General features: G+C 42.8%; 1 protein-coding gene across 1 annotated transcript in view; it reads right to left on the bottom strand.

The window, feature by feature from the left end:
• KANK1 (KN motif and ankyrin repeat domains 1) overlaps positions 1 to 20,842 on the bottom strand; it is a 189,513-nt gene extending 168,671 nt beyond the window's left edge. The window contains exon 1 of the mRNA XM_054583057.1: positions 20,779 to 20,842. The gene's annotated coding sequence lies outside the window, so the exon portion shown is untranslated. The remainder of the gene's footprint in view (positions 1 to 20,778) is intronic.
• Positions 20,843 to 21,209: the final 367 nt, after the last annotated feature.

The raw sequence follows: 21,209 nt of genomic DNA, 5'->3' as shown, positions 1-21,209 counted from the left end.
GGGACTGACAAAGATAGTTTACAAGTACATTAATGTTTGCCTAAGTGTGATTTAATCAAATAAAAGCCTAGAGAGAGATGCATACCCAAAATTCCTGTTTCAGAACACTGATCAAACTAGTAAGTTGCATACTACCTGAAACAATGGTGCTGACCTGCCTTAAGTTCAAAAGAAAACCAGCTATAAGCTAGTAAGACAAACAATTCTCTTTCATAAACTACTTCTCTTTGGAAAATGGTTTTGAATTCTTATAACCATTCAGTTCCAAAGGTTACTTTAAAAGTTTAACAATTAAAAGGCACAGATACTGTCAAAATATAAACAAAAATAACTACAGAACAAGTTTAAATCAAGTGAAGGCTGGGGAGAGGGGAAAGGAGGGTAAGGGTTGTATTAGTTTACCTACAGATTGAAGCAAAGAGTTACTATCACAACTGAGCATAAAAGAGCTTTCGGCATCCTGGTCGCCAAAGCAAAAATGGAAATACAACTTACACAACTTTGATAACTGGGGAAAAAATAAAATAAAATGTCCTTGTTCATCAGGGAAATAAATGTTTTCCTAACAGTGAACTGAAACACACATACTTTCTCACAAGGGGGATTCTGAAGGCGGGATGGTGAATCCTTATCAGCAGTTCATTCAAAAACAAATATCTATTAAGTGCCTTCTATCTTCTCAGGCTCTGCCCTAGGAACAGGTTAAGTATCGGCCAACAAACACGATAAAGGGACAAACCAGATAAAGGGACAAACCAGATAAAGGTCTCTGTCCTGGGGAAGCCCACGGCCTACTGGAGTAGATGGACATTAAACGTAATATGTAAATCATACTGTATTGTTATACTATGGGACAAAAGAAAAGGAAGGGCTAGATAAGGGAGGTCAGAAGTAGCAGGAGAATGCAGGTTATAGTTCTGAATTGTAAGGTACTGAGCCGACGGCACCTCGGTAAGGACTGAGCATGCCTAAGCAGGGAGAGGAGAGGTCTGCTTCAGACAGAGGAAGCACCCAGTGCCAGGGCCCTAAAGGGAAGCACAGGCACATTTGCTGAACAGCAGGAGGCCAAACACGAGAGTGGGAAGAGGGAGCAGGGGGCGAGGACAGGAAGTCAGAGAGTAACTAAGGGACCAGGTCAAGAAAGCCATGGAGTTCATGGTAAAAAAAACTCTTTCCTCTTATGGAAACAGGACGCCAACAGAGGGTTTGAGCAGAGAAGTCCACCATCTGACTTATGTTTTTAAAGGACCATTGCTGAGAATGCACTGCAAGGACTGAGGCAGGGAAACCAATTATGAGGCTATTGCAGTTATCCAGGTAGAGAGGAAGGTAGCAGCGGGAAGGAGGTGGGGGAGAGAAGGGGACGGAATTTGGATATTATTTCTAAGGCATCGGCAACATGATCTGTTACCAGAATGAAGGTGGAGTATGAGAGGAAGGAGAGTGAAGATGAACACACAGCTTTCGGGTTTTCCATCCAAGAAGACAGGGAAACCTGGAAAGAATGACACAGGGGGAAAAGCACAAATTGTCTTGGCCACGTTGAGTTTGAGGCGGCTGTCAGACGTTCAGATGGAAATACAAGGAGCAAGTGGACATGTAGGCATGAAGTTGGGAAAAGAAGTCAGGAGTCAGGGCTGGGGGAGTCAATGTGAGAATAACCGGACCCAAACTGAAAATAACCAAAGCCATGGGATGGGAGGAGGTCACCAAGGGAGTGTCTACAGAAAAGAAACAAAACAAGGGCTGAGACCTGAGGCCCTCCGAACCCAAGGAGATGGGTAATCAGAAAAGGGAACCAAGAAGGAGCTGCCTGTGAGCAAGGAGGACCAGCAGGTATAGAAAAAGTTAGTATGATCATGCTTTATAGTATCCATCAATAAGAGCAAAAGGAACAATATCACGGCAAAGTTCAGGGAAGATGCTTCTGTGGGAAGCTACTGCACAATGGTCCAGAACTTTAGCTTCTGGTCAATTCTGGCTTGATTACAAGCTGTCAGCACCAAGGGAGGGTAGTGAAGGGAAAGCCAGGGCAGGTCAAAGGCTGGAGGTCAGGAGAGCACAGGCAGGCACTCATCGCCGGCCAGAGAAGCACATGCGTTTGCAGAGTAAGCTGGGTTTTATGCCAAAGTAGCTCACTGGGAAATACCATCTCCAAATCCAAAAGTGAGTATGCAGTCCTCTCCTGATCTGCCCTGAAGAAGTGCCCATTACAGCATTCGCCTTCTGCCAGTTCAATCCCACCCTCGGTCCTAGGCCTGGAGAGCAGGTACTTGTGCACAGCAGCCGTCCTCTCCTCATTAGCCAAAGGGCTCAGAAGGAGGCTCTTGCCCTGAGTCTGAATAAAGAGAACAGAGAACCCAGTGTCCCCCCCACCCAGCACACAACAAAGCAGATAAGGAGAGCGCATAAAGGAGTGTTACATAGTGTTCATTCTCTCTCTCTCTCTCTCTCTCTCTCTCTCTCTCTCTCTCTCTCCATACTTAAGATGAGCAGGACCCTCTTAAAATTCTCAGATGCTCCAATATATATATTTATATCTAACCTTGTTCCAAAAAGGGTTTCAGGCAAGTTTTAAAATTAAATTGAACTATATTTACCTTAATTTTAAAAACAGAAAAAAAATGATTACATTTAGAACAAGGGAAAAATACAATGGAATAGTAAATGAGGCCTAAGTTAGCTAAGCAAAAATGACTATTGTAGAATTCAACATGGCTGTTTAATAGTGGAATATAAATTTGGCCATATGGAAATCACCATTTCTTACAAGATTCACACTGTTCAACCAATCAAATATTTTCTCAAGAAACATCCCAGCATTGCCTGTTACCGAGGCCAAGAGCAACTTTTCTAATGATTCTTCAAAACAGGGGCTGCTGAGACACAAAAGGGATCACGAAGCATGAGTTTCCTGTGACTGTTTCTTAAACCATTTCCAATCCCTCAATAATGTAAACTGAGGACACCATACATACTAACTCAGAAGAAAGTAGAGGGAAAGGCAAGTACAGTGTCCCATGTACCCAATATTTTGATGGAACTAGTGTGTAAAATCCTTTAGAATTTTGTGAATTAACACTATTTCTCCAGAACAAGTTTTCAGTAATAGCTGGGGCAGGTCAAGTGCTCGGGAAGAACCCAGAGTGCAGCGCTCAACGTCACCAACTGAGGGCTGGTCCAGCTACTGTAAAAGGCAGCCAAGCAGAAATGTCAACATTCACATAAAAATACAGAACCTACCCAAGACTCCTGACTCAACCGATAACCCCCAATTCCTGCAAAAAGTTGTGAGGGGGACCGTGTGGGAATGGCCAAGATCCCTTCCCACACACACAAGAGTCCTGAATCGACCCAACATGTAGGTAGTGAATGGTCGATCAAGGCACTGAAGTACTACATCTCCCAGTAAGTGTAATTATAATTTGTTATCCTTCTTTAAGAGATTCTGACTTTTTAATTTTTAAATGATAACACAGAAACTTCCCAGTAAGGATATTAGCAATAGCTCAGTAATTTCACTTTTGAAAGAAGAATACCAGGACATATTTACTAGGCCCTAAAAAATTTTACTTTCACCAAAAGCCCCCATTTCTCTACCTATCTCTTGACAGAATCATCTGCCTTCAATTGGAGCCAAGACCATATTAATCAAGGAATTAAACAAAAAATAATGACTAATGAGATAGCAGTAATACATGAAAAATCAAGAACTACAAGTCAAGAAGGCAGTAAGAATAATTTCTTAATTAAAATACAGCTCTAGACCTCTGAGAAACAATGAGTGGAAAGTTACCAAACTGGGTACAGCTTTCCAGATCATAAAAAATTAATCAGTCCTGTATACAAAAATTAGACCCTGTTCTCCATACCTAGGCAGATTTCTGAAGCATAACCTTTTCAAAATAAACCCTGAAATACAGATTTAATCAATTCTAAAAACTGTTTCTGCATCCACATACAGGCCATTAAACCTCTCTGAATTAAATATAGTCTGCCCTTGCGGTAGATTACATTGTTTCAATTACTTGCTGCCCTCCCCATAAGAGGATTACGCCTCGGTTGCCATGTGACAGAATGTCTCCAGATGGAAGAACTAATTCCACTTCCCTACTTCAGTGTCGGTAGGTTCAGCCATATGACTTGCTTCAGCAATTGGTCATTTCCTTTCTTGCCCTTTCTTACTGCCATGAGGTTATATCCCAGACGAGGGTGACCCATTTGGTCTTGACCGAGAGTAAAGACCACCCTCGAAGCCGAGCCACAGCTGGCATGTAATGGGAACAAGAAATTAAAATATGTTGTTTTAAGCCACTGAGCATCTAAACTGAGAAATGAGACCAACACTTTATTTTTTAAAATGTTTTGACGCTCAGTGAAATGATTAACACCTAGAGCAAGCAGCCTAATGAAGGTAGACGGACATACAGGTCTTACTGCCCGTGAATTTTCAGGCTAGCCGTCTACATAACAAATATAATAACCTGAAAATAACATCTGCCTTCTTCTAATTCAAGTTTTTGCCTCATAAACACTGTGTTTTGGGAGAAGGGGAAACCCTAAGTTACTGACCTTTAGAAGACCTTCGTGAGAACAATGGTAGGATCAAGATGGTAAAGTTCAATAGCTCACCCTTCCACAGTCTTGTAATTAATTAATCTCTAACTGATAGGGGGATAAAATAAGAATCAAGGTTATAAACTTAACCTGCATAGTCGTGTCCTAGCAAAACAAGGAAACGTAATTGCCTGGGATTTTATGGGGTGTAGAAATCATTCCCCCCCAAAATCTAGGTTCATGTTAGCTTTTTAGTATCAGTCCCTGCCTGGAAATCTTACCAATAAGACCTGATACAAATAGTTTTTCCAATGATCGATTAAAACAGATCTTGATAAAACTACTAGAACTCTCAATTTTTTTCTTAGAAGCCAAGGAGAAACAATGCCCAGAGATAAGCCTCCTTTCATAGATACTCTAATGACAAATGTAAATTCATTTGAAACTTAGTTTCTGAAGGAAAAATATTCAACACCACATCTTGCAAACTTGTGATGAGGTCTTCACGAGCTGGAAGTCCAGAGAAATTTAGAAACTTACTAAGACTAAGCTGAAAGGTTGTTTTATCCAGGGGCTGTGGTGAGAATTTAATTTGGAGGAAACAAATGAAAAAAAAAGGCACAGTGAAAAGGTGCCAAGTCAAAGGTAAAGGGTGATGCTAAGAAGTCCCATAGAGGCATAACCTAAGTCAAGGTTTACAGACCTTGTAAACTGTAAATCTACAGTTTACCCAAGAGCCTGGGAGGGAGATAATACTGTATACTCTGCCTTGAGAAGTCCTGAATCTGAAGCCCTTGGTTCTCTCTACAAGCCTCAGCAAGCCCACAGGTCTCAAAAAGGCTATTTGCACTGCAAAATTTCAATCAAGTTAGGAACAGTATTTCCTATGATTTGCAACAAAGTTAATACCCAGCATGTGTGTCCTCATCATGTAGTTTGGCAATTGTTCCATAATCCCAAAATGGTACAAGGTAACAACAGCTCCCTCTGCAAGGCAAGTTTTGGGTGGATCTTGGTAAAACCAGAACTCAGGGAGACTCTTAGGGTAGGGCTGCCGGAGTGTCCTGTCTGGAAGCAGGCATTTGAGTCTGATGTGGTTGGTAGGGTTCAAAGAATTTCTGGGGACTTTCTTCCCCCTCTGCTCCAAATACTAGCTGGGAAATATGGGAGAAGCAGACATTCAGTAGAAGAACACATTCTAAGATGGCAACCATTTTTTTCTCACACACATTTCCCTTTCTAGAAAAACCCGTCCATTCTTAACCTTGGTTGCTCTGTTTCCTACATTGATTGCAGCCTCCTGGAGGCAGCTGACTGGACCACAGGGGGAAAAAGGAAGCACAGGCTAAGCCAACCAACAGGGAGGGAGAAAGGGCTAGAAAGAGTTAATTACAATAAGAAAAGGAAATAGGCTTGAAATGGGAAGTCCCAATAAGCAAGGGCTGGGCTGCCATTTTCTACCACAGGAGAATGGGAGCAGAGAAAGATGGTCTCTAGAGAAAAGTCAAGGAATTGTGCAAATGCTGGAGATAGGACACCATGTGTGCCCCAAGGAAACCGTAACTTAGGCCCTAACTCCCCAAATACCCAGGAGGACTGGCTGGGCTCTAATGGTCTTGGGTTTCACTAGGTTCCTTCCAACAAATTCCTTATTGTTGATGCTAATTTGTTTAAGCCAGTTTAAATGGTTTGGGGTTTTTTTGCAGCCAATAAGCCTTATTGGTTTATTTATTTTATGCTTGATCTTAGCAAACTTTCTAAATTAAGAAATAGCATACATATAGTAAAACACATACATCTTAAATATTTATCATAATGAATTTTTAAAATGAACATATCTACATCATCAGCAACTCGACCAAAGGCAGGGAGCCTGACCAGGACCCCGGAGGCCCCGGGCCTCCCAGGAACCACAGCCCTTGCTCCACCGCCTGCCCTGTTCAGGCGTGTGCCCACTCCTAATTTTTTGCCTCTTTTTAGCTTCATATAAGTGAAATCATATAACATACACACTTGTCTCTCACTTCTTTCACTCAATGTAATATCTATGAGATTCATCATGTTGTTCTGTGTAGCAACACTTTGTTCTTTTTTATTGCAATTTGGTGTCGTTTCATTACATAATTATACCACAATTTATTTACTTACCCGTTCATGGGTATTTGGGTTGTTTCTAATATGTGTCTATTATTCCATTATAAACATAATGTATTAATGATATCCAAATAGCTATCCAAAGTTAAATCAATTTATACTTCTACCACCAGTGTATGAGAGTTTGAGCTTTTCTGTATATCCATTAATGTTTGGTTATTCTGTTGTTGTTAATTTTAGCATTTGTGTGAGTATGTATTGGTGTTTTATAGTAGTTTTTAATTTGCATTTTCCTGATGATTTTTTCTCTTTTTAAAACTAGGGTTTTTTTGTGTGTTTTTTTGGCTTGAAGATGTTCTCTACAGATTCCGTACAAGTTGCCTATTGGATATATGGGTGACAAATATATTCTACTTTGTGATTTACCTTTTCACTCTTAATTCATACTACTGAATAAAAGTTCTTAATTGTAATGAACTGGAGAATAGGCAAAATAGTACATGTTGCTGTGAGAAATAGACTCAATTCTCTTAGTCTAGACATTTGGTCTATATACTTCATCTGTAAGTCTCTGATTTAAGGAAAGTGAACTATATGGGACCCAGCCTTTGCATTGCCTTGGACTGTAAGTAAAATGTTCCTATCCTCACTCCCCAAAGCTTCAGATACAAGGACTCACCAACTTAACAATAATCATCCGTATTTATGCACTACACCCTGGAAGCATTGTTATAAATGGTGAATAGTTTGCAACAGCAGCCCCTGTAAGTCCCGTAGCATGCTTCCAGCACAGCTCAACATAACCGGCAGTCCCACAGAGTATTTCCCAGAAGAGATGTTCCCCCAGAGACAAGTACCCAACAGCTCAACAACCTCCCAGCAATTACCAGGATCCCATTATTCTAAACAACCAGTGAAAGTTTCCTTGGTCTGGGGCAGCAGGAGGAACAACAAGCTTCTCAGGAGTGACCAGATTTCAACAAAATGTGGGTAAGGCTCACACATCTATTACCTCATTGATCCTCCTGAGGAGAAGGGAGAAGGCTGGTGGCACTTCACGGAGCTGGGGTTTCCCCTGGCCCCAGGTCCCTGAGCCCACCTTTGCCCTTTCCTGTGCTCCCAGGGTTCTTCCTCCATCCACTGTGGGCTACCTAAGATAACAGCCCTTTCTCTGCTCCTCTGGCCATAGAAGAAAACAAGGCAGCTCTTTAAAATTTATCCTCCCAGGGAGTTTTATGGTCAGGAAATACTATATCCTGGATGTTTCTTTATCTTCCCTCCTTGCTCTCCCCATTCCACTATCTCTACACCGCCCCCCCCCCAAACACACTAAGATACAAACATAATGGTTTAATGATATTAATGTTTCTTTTCAGACCAACAGAGGCAAAGGAAACACAGCCGGCAGGAAGCAGTAGAGTTGAGACTCTAGAGAGCCCAAGAGTCTACCCACTGCCCTATACTGAACCTCCTCCCCTCAAAATGACCAGAGCAAAAATAAAGGTAAAAAATGGGGAAGAAATGGAAAAGAAAAAGCTCTTCTAGGTCAATGAGGTTCAAGCAGAGGAAAAAGAGGCGCTCAGAATGAAGCAGTTTCCATGGACTGGGCACCCCCAAACCTGGCCTTGGACGTCGGCTTCAATACAGACACATGTGAGTAAGGACTCGGATCAGGCAAACAGGTGAACATAGTTATTTGATCAAATTGGATGTGAGGCCAGAGAGTCACAACACTTTTTTCTTTGAAAGAAAATGATTGATTAAACCATATAAACTTCAAGTCCCTTAAACAGTATTTCCTCCTTTTGCAAGGAAAGTTGACAGAGCAGGAAAAAAGTGACAGTTTTTTTTCTATTGTACTAAAGCAAATACTTCACCGAAGCATTATGGGCTAAGAGTGCTAAAGGTCTTCTCACTCATTCTTGACTTCAAGAGGTGAACCACTGGCACACCCTTCCCAGTGACAAGCAGACCTGAGCCCGGACACACGGGCACTGTGTGTGAGTGACAGATGCTTTGGTTCTCTGGGAGGCGTGGAAAAGCTACATGAGCACATGGAAGTCCAGGACAGGAAAACGAAGGCCTTCCAATGAGGCTTTCCTGGTTTCCAAGAGCATCCAGATTTGTCTCCCAAGACTGGCAACCCCACACCTCTCCGCCCCCACCAGGAAAGGAAGGAAGGAAGGAAGGAAGGAAGGAAACAGTTCTCTTTCTCTCTTAGGCTAAAAATTGATTAAAAATCTCCTAAAAAAAAAAAAAGAACCTACTGAATTTGGGGAGGATAACTTATAGTACCCTCATGGCTTGAAGCTCACAGGCAAGAAAAGGTGTGACTGCAGAAGATGGGTGGAGAACAGGCGCCCAACTCGGACAGACACCCAGCAGGCGGGGTCGGATCCTATAAGGACAAATCTCTTTATAACCAAGTGTTTACACTTTAGCTGACAGAAGCGTGGGATTCCCGATCACCTTCAGGGTAGGTTACCGAGCAGCAGGCACCTAAACCGCTATGACAACGGATGAATCTGTCCCTTCACGTAGCTGTGGCAGCTTTAGTACGCTACTGGTGAAATTATACATATTCATGCAACAACTGTTTTTTAACCCCTCCAAGCATAACCCAGCCCCTCGCCTCCCACCTGGCGACCCCTCCCCAGAGCCCCCGCTCTGCCTCCAGCCTCTGCCCTGCGCCTCCCGCCCACACTGCGGCCGTCCCGGCGCGGGGAACGGTTCTCAGACCCCACTCTGCAGGCACGACGGCCCCCCTTCCCCCACAGTAAAACCTTATGAGGACACAAATATTTTCACACGACCCTAAATTCCCTCAATATTTAAAAAAAAAACAAAAAAAACCCTCTTTCAAATGGACAAAACTTTAGTATCAGTAACTAATTGAATCGCTTCTCCAAACTGTTACTGAAACCCCGCAGGGACTAAGCAACTTTGAGCTGCCGTTAAATACATTTCAGTAATGTCTCTCCCAAACGCCTCTCCTTGATAGGGATTCAGCAAACTCCTCTTGCACTCCTGGATTATAATTCTGAATGGAGATCCCAGTGTGGTGGTTCTAGAGGCAGAGAAATCCTACCCGGTCCTCAAGGTCAGAAGCCCGATTCCCCAAAGACACTTGGGGTGTGCCATCCAGGATTTCACCCTGCCCCCAAGAGGTGACCCAGTCCCACAGGTATCTTAAAGGTATGTAAGGCCAACAGTGTCTATCCCTTGATCAGCAGAACCTCTAATAATATTCACGGGAAGATGGAACGTTTACCCGGAACAAGGAGTAAACTAGTCTGCATCCTTAAAGCAGCCGAACAATCCTCAAAAGGAAACAACTGAGAAGATAAAATAAGTGCCCTCCATGGAAGCTGAAGGGTGAAATTTCAAAGGGCCAACAGGAAATAAACCAGAACAAACTCAAGCACACCAAACCTTATGTTTCATAAAAACTATTCATTTCAGAAATGGCAAAAATTTGGAGGACTGCCACCAAAGTGTCAGTGTCCCACTTATCCCTGTGGTGACAGCCACCTTTCTTTTTTTTTTCCTTTTAAAAATTAGGCACCAAGAACTCAAATTTTCTTTTATATTTTTTATGTGGAAAGTTAACTCCTGCCCAACTGCAGAGCATGACTCAGACCAATTCCCACCTAAAAATATCACAGCGAATGGCAAAAAAAAAAAAAAAAAAATCAATAGACTAACGAGTCGGACAGGTTGAAAGAGTGAGACAGCATGAGCAGAATTTCAGTCTTCAAATATACTGAATACCGGTTCTCAGAACCAGTAGAGTTTATTCACAAACTTCTGTTCTTTTGACTTCTATTAGTAAGTCTCTTGAGATGCATCTCCCGCCAGATTAAAAGAAAAAAAAAAAAACCCACAGAGAATGAATTTTACAGCAATGGAGAAACAGAAAAGCTAGACCAACTTAAAAACTGATATTTAGTCTCCATAAGAATTCCTTTAACTGGTCTAGCCTTTCGATTTCACTATGCTATAAAATAAAAAATATAAGCCTTTTTTTTTTTGAGGTGCCCATTTTCATTAGTCTGAAGAATTCGGTAACACACATTTACCCAATTGGCTAATAAAATAAGACAACAGATAGTAAGTATTGGCTAGAATATGGAGCAACTGAAACTCACATACCACTGTTGGAAATATAAATTAATAAAACCTCTTTGGCAGACTCTACTACAGCTGAACTGTGTGGCCCAACAATTCCACTACCAAATACATTTCCAATATAAATGTCAACATATGTGCACCAGAAAACATGTACAAATGTGTTCATGACAGCACTGTTCATATTGGTCCAAAACTGGAAACAACCTAACGTGCATCTCCAGTAGGATGGATAAACAGTAGAATAGTCACACAAAGGAATACAATATAGCAGCGAACGAACGTCTGAAATGACAAACCGCAGCCACATAAAACAACATGGAACAATCTTAAAAACATTAGCATGGAGTGAGAAAAGCCAAACACGAAAGAGTATACATTCTGTGATACGACACATATAAAATAAAAAATTGACAAAAGTAATTTCTTAACGTTCAAAGGAGAGCCTTTGGGCAAGAGCAGTGAGTGAAAGGGGGGTTACAAAGATCATTAAGCTTGGCCCAGTGGCTCTATCTTGGGGATGGAGTGTTTGGCAGAAAAGTGAGTTGTAGCATCACAGAATATGAACAATCACTGCCCCTAAAGGGGGCCTCTTCTAATCAGTTTTTAAATAGAAACAAGCAGGTCTGTTGAGAAGAATATGAGAGAAAGGGGGTGGGGGAGAAAGAGAGAATGAATGAGGATGAATGAATTCAAGTCTGATTTCTACTTTTGCTCTAATTATTTGTTCATGTTTTCCCCAAGGTCAAAGGGGAAAGCAGTCAGAATTACCAAAAGAAGTCTTGAATAGTTAACCAAAAATCTACGTAGATATCAAAAATGTACATTCTTTGCTTCTAATCAAGCCAAAAATTCCATAAAATATCAAAAGAACCTTTATCTACAATACACAATAAATGTAAACACACACCATCAGAGACACTTAGACTGGATCCTGAATGACTTCGTGAGGCAAAATTTTATCATCCACTCTGAGATCATCACATAGATAAGAAGTTTCTTGGAGGTACTGGGATTCCTAGAGAACATCACCCCATGATGAACATCATCCTAGGAGGCCAAGCCTTCTATCACCTACCATAACGAGCTGGACCTGAACTTAACACATGAAAATTGCTCCAGAACTCTACCACAAGACGCTGGCGGTTGGTGCCACTGTCTGGGTTTAGGAAACTGGACGCCAGTTCTGGGATAAAGGAATTGATCGGATTCACAATTCTGAGCTCAGCATCCGTGAGTTCTACATGGCCTACGCAGACTACCATGATCTCACAGAAGTCACGGAGGATTTTAGGGATGGTGGAGCACAGGTCAGGCAGTTACAAGGTCACCGACCACCCAGAGGGCCAGGAAGGCCAAGCCTAGGAGGGTGACTTCGCCCTACCGTTCTGGAGAGTCAGCATGATAAAAGAGCTTAAGCAAGCCCTGGGGGAGACGCTGCCAGAAATTAACTCTTTGAAACTGAAGAAATGAACAAAATTCTTGATGATATCTGTGTGGCAAAAGCTGATGAATGCTCTATTCCTGGGACCACAGCAAGGCTCCGTGAGAAGCTTGGAAGTGATACACATCAATCCTATGTTAATCTGTGACCAACTCTAGATAAAGAGCCCTTTGGCAAAATGGCATCACTCTGAAAAGGGTCTGACTGAGCTCTTTGAACCATTTGCCATGAAGAAGGAAATATGCAACACCTACAAGAGCTGAATGACCCCATGTGGCAGCTATTTGAAGAACAGGCCAAGGCCGCTCACGATGATGAGGCCATGTTCATAGATGTCCCTTGTCCCCTTCCTTCATCCCCTTTTGCATTTCCACAGAAGATCAAGGACTTGCCAGATGTTACAGATCTTGAACAGATGAGTTCAAAACAGTGAGTTTTTATCTAGTTTTCAGTGCTGGAACAAATACAAGTTTAAACTTTGTAAATAATGGACTTACAGGTGTTAAGTCTATAATACCTTGAAATGTTTTCTTGGATCATTTGAAACATGAAGAGTATGGAACGTAGCCCTAACTGGTGTGGCTCAGTGGGTTGGGCATTGTCCACAAACCAAAAGGTCGCTGGTTCCATGCCTGGTCAGGCCCATGCCCGGGTTGCGGGCCGGGTCCCCAGTTAGGTGCATCCAAGAGGCAACCAAACAATGTTTCTCTAGCACGTGGATGTTTCTCTCCCTCTCTCCCATCGTTCCCCCTCTCTAAAAATAAATAAGTAAAATCTTTCTTTAAAAGATACAATAGGAATTCTGAGCAAACAGTGAGGAAATTGTCTGAATTATGCTTCTTCCATTAGTCTAGGATTTTTGTATGTATGGACGTGCATATTGGTTACAAATTTTGATAATGTTTTAAGAAGAAATTTTAAGTTATTTCTGAGCCTCTTTGTGGTCTACCTTCATTGTGTCTCTTTACTTCCTTTTATGTGTATGTTGGAAAATTTCCCATGGATTTTGATTCATAATGTAGCTCTTCATTCATAAAATAGATTTTAAAACTCAAAAAAAAGAAGATTCCAACAGAATTCTTTTGTGTTGCTATCCATTTGACTCTCACAGTTCAGTCACCAGAAGAGGGAAAAGGAATTAAGAATTCTTTTTTTCACTCCTTGTTCCCAAATAAACTATTTGTCTCTTTAAAAAAATGTTAAACCAACATGAACAGAGGTCCTTGTGTGCTTCTCAGGGGATCAGATAATTATAAAAAGGGATTAGTATGTCTTCTGAGAGTTAAACTAAGCCCCATTGCTCAATTCCATTAACTAAATGAATTTAAAAAAAACAGAGCTTCAGGCCTCCCGACACTGTTTGAAATATATAACTGTTTCCAATTAACTGATTGCTTCTGTAATGAAAAAAGCATGAGAATACTTATTTCTGACAGGTTATCTGTTTTAAGATTCTTCATCGCTGAGAACAGCACTTGCTCCCAGCATCCATACTTTACATGCAAAGCCCAAGACTGGAAAAGGCAAACAGGTATCTGACTTTGAAAGCCAAGGAGAGAAAATAAAAACTGTCGGATTAAGTGGCCTGCTATGCTCCCACAGAGGACCCGCTCACAGGCAATTCACGCGTCTAGTGGCTGCGGTGTTGCATTAGGACGCCCACAGCCGGGCTTCCCTTACTCCAGGCCGCTCTGTGTTCTCCCTCACGGCCCCTTCCAAACACACGCCCCAGCAAACCTTAGTTTTCCTCCTCTCCATGGCCCTGCCAAGCATGACATGCTTTATTTATAATTATAAAGGTAACTAAAAAAAGAGAACTAAAAATAATAAGATAAAAATAAGAGGACATTGGGAGGCAGAGGGGAGAGGAAGCAAAGAGAGGTGAGATGTGATATAAATTCCCTCCCTCCTTAGAGAGTTAAAAGCTATTGTCAAATTTACAAAATCAAGTAGTATACACTGGTGGTTTAAAATGAAGGCGGCAAATTCTCTGCCATTCCTCCAGTCAAGTGGTGGGTCTACGTCCCTCTCCTTGAGGCCGAACAGGCTTTGTGCCTGCTCCACCCAATAGTAAAAGGGAAGTTAAGTAACTTCTGAGGCAAGGTCATAAAAGGTCACGAAGCTTCCAACTGGCTCACTTGAGAGGCTCATTGCTTGACTTAATTGTTCGTGTCAACAGGAAGGGTGTTTCGAGATGAGATTAACATTTTAATCAGTGACTTTGGGTAAAGCAGATTGCCCTCCTTAATTTGGGTGGTCTTCATAACTATGCCAGATTACACCAGCAGTAGCCTCATACACCTGAGGTTTACTTTATCTCTTGGTTGTATCACTTTCTCTTGTGCTTGATTTAATCTCATGATTTGTAACAGTAACCTGCTATACAGGTGTTTGTAGCCCAGGAGCAGTAGCCATACAGCCTAGGTGTGTAGTAGGCTATCCACCTAGGTTTGTGCAGGTACACTCTTTGACGTTTGCACAACGAAATCGCCCAGTGACACACGTCTTAGAATGTATCCCCATCGTTAAGTGGAGCACGACTGTACATGGAAGAAATCTGGTAGACATGTAAGTAGTCTGACTATCTAGGACCACCATGCTTATGTTATCATACGTAGGTGCTCTGGCCAACAGTCAACACTGAGCCCAGCCTTCTAGCCAAGGCATGCAACATGGCAGCAAAGCCTTCTTGGACCCTCCAGACCAGCCCACTCACCATGGTGGCTCAGTGCCGCAGTGACCCCAGTCAACATCATATGAAGCAGAAGCACACAGCCAAGCCCCACCTGGATCCCAGAGCCACAGAATCCATCATACCATGAAACAATCATGTAGGCCATGAAATTTCAAGGTAACTTGTTTAATGATAACCACAAGAAGAACTAAAATAAACAAACAAACAGTCATCGGTTAAGACACTTGAAAAGAGACTATACTCTGAACTGGGATCAGAGAAAAATGATTATGCTTCAGTTTTCATTTTAAATCCTTCTTTGTTTATTGAATTCTTATGATGTGCAGATATGACTTCAGAAATTCAGTAACACTGTATTGTAAAACTGAAATTAGCTAAGACAGAACTTAAGTGTTCTAACACATACAAAATATAGTGATGATGTGTTAATTAACTAGATGAGAGGAATTCTTTCACGGTGTATACATATATCAAATCATCATGATGTAAACTTTAAATATCTTACAATTTTGTTAAATATACTTCAATAAAGCTGGAAAAAAGGAATTATTTAAAAACTAAAGAAAACAAATTTAGCACTTACTGTGTATCAGGCAGTCTTCTAAGTACTCCATGAGTTTTAATTCATTTCATCCTCACAATATTCCCAGGAGGGGGGTGATTTTATATGCCCACTTTAGAGATGGAAAGTTGAGGCACAGAGAAGTTCAGTAACTATACCAAGACCACATACCAAGCAGCAGAACTTAGATTCAAACTAGTCAGTCTGGGTCCAGAGCTACATGTCGACAAAGATCACCAGGCTCATTCAGCAGTCACAAGCCACTGAGTAAAGGTACAATCTCAAATCGCCATTCACCTGGGTATCTAAGCAGGTGACTGACCACACTCACTATACGCTGAGCTCTGCGGGACCACCTTGCTTCTTCAGAACTACAGCCTCAACACTAATGCCATTTAATTTCCACCTGTACAGTTTTCAAGGCTCAATGTCCCTAAATATCACACAAATCTCTCTAATGAGCATTAATTTCTCCAACCCCTACATTTCAGAATGAGCCATTTATATCAGCTATTTTCATCCTTCTGACTCCTACTACAATTCTCTTTCTGTCTCCCCACTTGCTAGGAACTCTGTGAGGCTCTTTGCTCTAAACATTTTTTCTTCCTTTATATTAGTTTGCTTATTTTCAACACCTTCCAGACAAAGAATGGTAAGGAGGCAGCATCATCCCCATTGGCCAGAGCGGCCTGTGGGCCTTCATCTCCCCCACCGTGAGATGGCTCAGTGGTCTCTTTTCCTTCAGAGATACCTGCACCCCCCACCCCCAAGCCATTTTCTTAAGACCTCTTTAAAGCTCAAGTCTTATTATTTATGGAAGCAAATCCTAACCAACCGGGCAAAAAAGACCTTGTTAGTGACTCAGAACTTATATAAACACTCAGCATCTGTTAACTGAACTAAATACTCCTTTGTTCTCATATAAGAATTCTACCTAGGTGGTATTATTAATTTTTATACAGAATTTCTAAACCATAAACTACTTAATGGTATGATCCTTCTTATATCTCCTAAAGCTCCTAGCTCAGTAACTTTGCAAATAACTATCCTAGAAAGCAAACTACTACATGATTGGTAAATGAAATTACAACAAAAATTATATTTTCGCTATTTATCAAGAAGATATCACAGTCAACCTCACCATTATTTTGAAAATTTGCAAGTTAAACTAATGAAACACCTTTTTAAAGTAACATATTAACAATTTAAGATTTCTTTAATGAATTCTATACTAGATTCATGGAGAACTTCATTCTGCAGGTAGCAGTTTAATAATAAGGATCCGGATTTGTCAAAAGGAAACTCTCTAGTTTATGAAGTAATCCAAAAGAAGTGGAAAAACTATATATACAAAGATGGCTCCTGCAGAAATATACAGGATGGGGCAAAAGTAGGTTTACAGTTGTTCGTATAGGAAATACAATAATTAATAAATAATACGAGAAAAACTAGTTCACGCTCTCACAGCTATAAACCTACTTTTTTATTCCACCCTGTATACCAGTGAAACTACAAAATTTAACACATTTGCAATGTTAGGTAGACTATTAAATGAATGTGACTATGGACCTATACACGAATTAAAAAGTCATGGAGACAGGAGCAACATTAAAATACAGTATCAAGCCCTGATTGATGTGGCTCAGTGGGTTGGGCGTTGTCACATAAATTGAAAAGGTCACCAGTTTGAAAAGTCGCCAGATGGATGCCCAGTCAGGGCACATGCCTGGGCTGTCGGCCAGCTCCCCAGTTCGGGGCGTGCGAGAGACAACCAACCAATCAATGTTTCTCTCCAACACTGATGTTTCCCTCTCACACCAATGTTTCCCTTTCTTTTTCTCTCCCTTCCCCTCTCTCTAGAAATAAATAAAATCTTTTTTAAGAAAGATACAGTATCAGGATATAACCAAGATTCAAAATTGACTATTAGGATTATGACTACATAAAAATATGAACGGACACAGAAAAGCACTGGAATTGAACACAATGGAAATAATCAGTCTGCTGAGATGGGTTAGCATGGGTCACCTTTTGCTCACTTGCCAAATTCCTTGTAAGTCTACTGCTTCTGCAGTTTAAAAAAAGGATAGGACAGGGATCTCATACACCCCTAGTCGAAGTATAAACTATACAATTACTTTGCAATCTGTTTAGCAATATCTTCTAAACTGAACACTAGTTTAGAACTCAGCAATTCCACTGCCGAGTACATACCCAATACAAACATGTACATGTCTACATGTGTATCAAGACATGTACTGGAATGTTCACAGTCACACAATTCAACATTGACAAAATTTAGTAATGACTCAAATTCCCATCAACCGTAGAATGGATAAATAAATCAGGGTATAATTACACAATGGAATATTGACCAGCAATGATAATGATTAAACTATAGCCACATACAACAACATGGCTAAATCTAACAGGCAATGTTGAGGAAAAAAACAAGATACGCACATACGCACTCACTCCACGATCCCACTGATCCCATGTAGACTGAGCACGAAAACAGGCAAAACTAATCTACAGTCAGATTAGCCCTTCGGTCAGATTAGCCCTTCGGGAGAGATGATGATGGGAAAAGAGCCTGAGGGGCCTTCTGCAATAAGGCAATGTTCTGTTTCTTGATCTTTGTGCTAGTTATAAGCTTACCCTCATTTTGTAAAAATTTGTCAGTGTATATTTCAATGTTTTTAATTACTTCAAATAAAAAAAAGATGGCATATGCCAAGCCACCCACACTAGAGGCATAAAATTTCCTGTAACATTTGAAACCAAGTTGGCTTCTTTATTTGATTGGAGAGCAGAAGACAAGTGTGGTGGTTGTTGCGTAATTTACCTAGCTTCAACTCTGCTCACTAAAATGTGATTTTAAAAACACGCACAAATAATCCAACAAATGCCTGTGTAAATTTATCTGTTAATTTTTCACTGAGACCCCTTTTGCTGCTTCTGAATCTGCTCATCCTACAGCTACTCCATTTTAACAGACCTCAGCTCCCACAAACACTCCCCTTTCAGCCCTCCTCCTACCCCTTCCCTAATTCCTTTAACTTCCTTCAGCTAGACCCGTTCCCATCCTCCTCCCCCTGGACTAGGGATTAATACGTGAGCAGCTGAGTTCATGTGACTAAATGTGAGCAGATGTTGATACTCACGAAATGAACCTAAGGCCTGAATGCCATTGATTTTAGTGGCCATTTGTTTGTAATTTCTTTATTTGGGGCCATTTTCGATGATTTAAAACAAAACTATTTTTAAATCTACAGTCTTTTTTTCCCCTCTAACATCTTCCTCCTCCACAATGCAAATGCAAACATACCCTCCCTCCCCCGCGAAGAACTCACTCTTGCTGAGGCAGAACTTCAACTAGAATAATTTGCAGACTCGGCAAATCTAGAGTGCAGAAAGAGTGTCCCAAAGCACCCCCGTACCCTATGAAGATAAATCACATTCCTAATTTGTGTATCAAGATTAAAATGTCTTAGGAAATGGCTTCTCTTACATCCTTAGACATTTTAATCTTAACATAGGTCTGCCCATACTTAATTTTTCTTCCAGTGCCTCAGCAGCAGCACCTTCTCCCAAATTTATTAAATGGAAAAGGATTGAAGTTAATAATTTCTGAGTTTTTAAATCCCTATCTTGGGAAAATTTCACCTTAAAATGAAGGCGTACTAGGCTGGGGGAGGGGGAAATGGCGAGTGACTACTAATGGGTAACTGGTAATGGGTATGGGGTATCTTCTTGGAAATGTCTGGAATTAGGTAGTAATGATGACTGAGTAACTTTGTGAATATGATTTTAAAAAACCACTGAATTGCACATTTTAAAAGGGTAAATGTATGGCATGTTTATTATATCTCTTTTTAAAATAAATTAAAGGTGGAAGAGTGCCCAACGCCCAACTTTTTTAGAAAAAGTTAGATGAAAGGAACAACTACCAGGTAAAATGCTAAATACCACCTAAAACTCAAGTGGAGCCCTGGCCGCGTAGCTCCGATGATTGGAACGACCTGATGCCAAGGCTGGGGGTTCGTTCCCGTCAGGGATCATACACGGGTCAACCCGTGAGTGCGTGCATAGATGGAACAGATCGATCAATCTCTCTCTCTCTCTCTCTCTCAAATTAATAAAACTAAAAAAAATTAAAAATTAAAATCAAATTGAATAAACTCATGAGTGAAAAATGAGAACACCGGCCCTGATTTCAATCCAGCTCAGAGGTGGGGCGGGGGGGGGGGGGGCGCGGGGGGATGAAGGTGAGGCAAGAAACTGCATAATTATAGATCTGGATCATTAACCTTCCTGTTAGTTTGGCATCCTGTTTCTGATACACTATTTCATTAATATTGAATACAAGATGAACCTCCGTGGAAACAATGTGCAGAGAGCGAGCGCTGGGGGACGCCATAGATTGTTTTTCATGCTCACTCGGCCAAAGCACCTACCAAGTCCCCCCGGAGCAGCACAGCTCTGGCTGACCGGCAGGACTCACCGTGAGGCGTTGCCTCCGAAAGTGCCACGGAGATCCAGGTGCAGGGGATGAACGGTCAAGAGGAGGCGGCAGCTGCCCTGAGCGCAGCATTCCCTGCGTGTTTGCCTGAGTGGCATGTTGGGCAGGGGGGGTGTTCAGGGACCAAGTCCGCTTAAGGGCACTCGCCCCTTCCCTCGTCTTGCTGCGGATCCTCCAAAAGCCCACGCTGTCCCTACCGGGTTCCGCGAGCCCCGGAGGCCCAAAGTTCCCACACCCCTCCCCCACCTCCCGGCCCCTCCAACCCTGGCCCGAGTAATCTCCGAGTTGGCTGAGAGCGATTCGAGGCCACCTGCTGCTCTGGGACAGAGGGATAAAGGGGCCGACCGCCAGTCCCTCCTGTGGCCGAGAACTCAAGGGGAGACGTCTCCGAGAGAATCAGTCGCACCGTCCCGAGCCAATTAAAGGGCTTGGGGGCACCAAAGGGAGTGCGCCCCGGCCAGGGGCCGGACTTTCCCGCTGCCTCGAGACCGGTGCGCCGCGCTCCCCTTCCACACAGGCCGAGTCCCGCGGCCGCAGCGCGCGCCAGACACAGATGACCCAGTCCCTAGTCCCGCTCCGAAGCCGCCGAGGGAAAGGAGTGCGAGGGAGTCCGCGGGGCTGCTCTCCGCCCCCGCCACGGCCGCCGTGCGCCCCCGGCGCGCGCCAAGTTTGCCTGGCGGGGCTGAGGCCGACCCAGGGCAGAGATGGGGGCCTGGGCGCTCCCGCGCCCACCGCGCCGGTGAAAAGAGCGCAGCGTAGACCCCCTACCCACTTACCTCCAAGCGCTCCTCCCAACCTGCCGCGCCGGGCCGGCGGCTCGCAGGCTCAGCCAGGCTCCCGGAGCTCGGAGGAGGGGCGGGGCGGAGGAGCGGAGGGGGCGGAGCCGGCCCCGTCTGGCCAGCGCCAGAATTAAACTCCGAAACACAGGGTATCTACCCGGGCCCTGCAACCACGGCAAAGCGAAGTCGGGGGAGATTAGTAAGCCTCAAACGCCGGGTGGGAAATGACTGTAGCAGCCTCCCGGAGCGAGGCGGGAGGGAACCCCAGGCGGCCCCCGAAACCTCCAGGATACCCGCTACTCCCCGACGCTTCTTTGTACCCCGGGACCGGCCGGCGGGCGGGCCCCAGTGCGCCTGCGCGCGGCCGCAGCCCCACAGTGCCCACGAGTCACCTTCGCGCACCTTCGCAGATCCCAGCCTGCAGAACA

Source organism: Pteronotus mesoamericanus, unplaced genomic scaffold (assembly GCF_021234165.1).
Source record: "Pteronotus mesoamericanus isolate MK-2021 breed Mesoamerican mustached bat unplaced genomic scaffold, CSHL_Meso_final contig_73, whole genome shotgun sequence".
NCBI classification, from domain to species: Eukaryota; Metazoa; Chordata; class Mammalia; order Chiroptera; family Mormoopidae; genus Pteronotus; species Pteronotus mesoamericanus.
The sequence above is the reverse complement of the archived record's forward strand: the minus strand, read 5'-3'. Positions and strand labels throughout refer to the sequence as shown.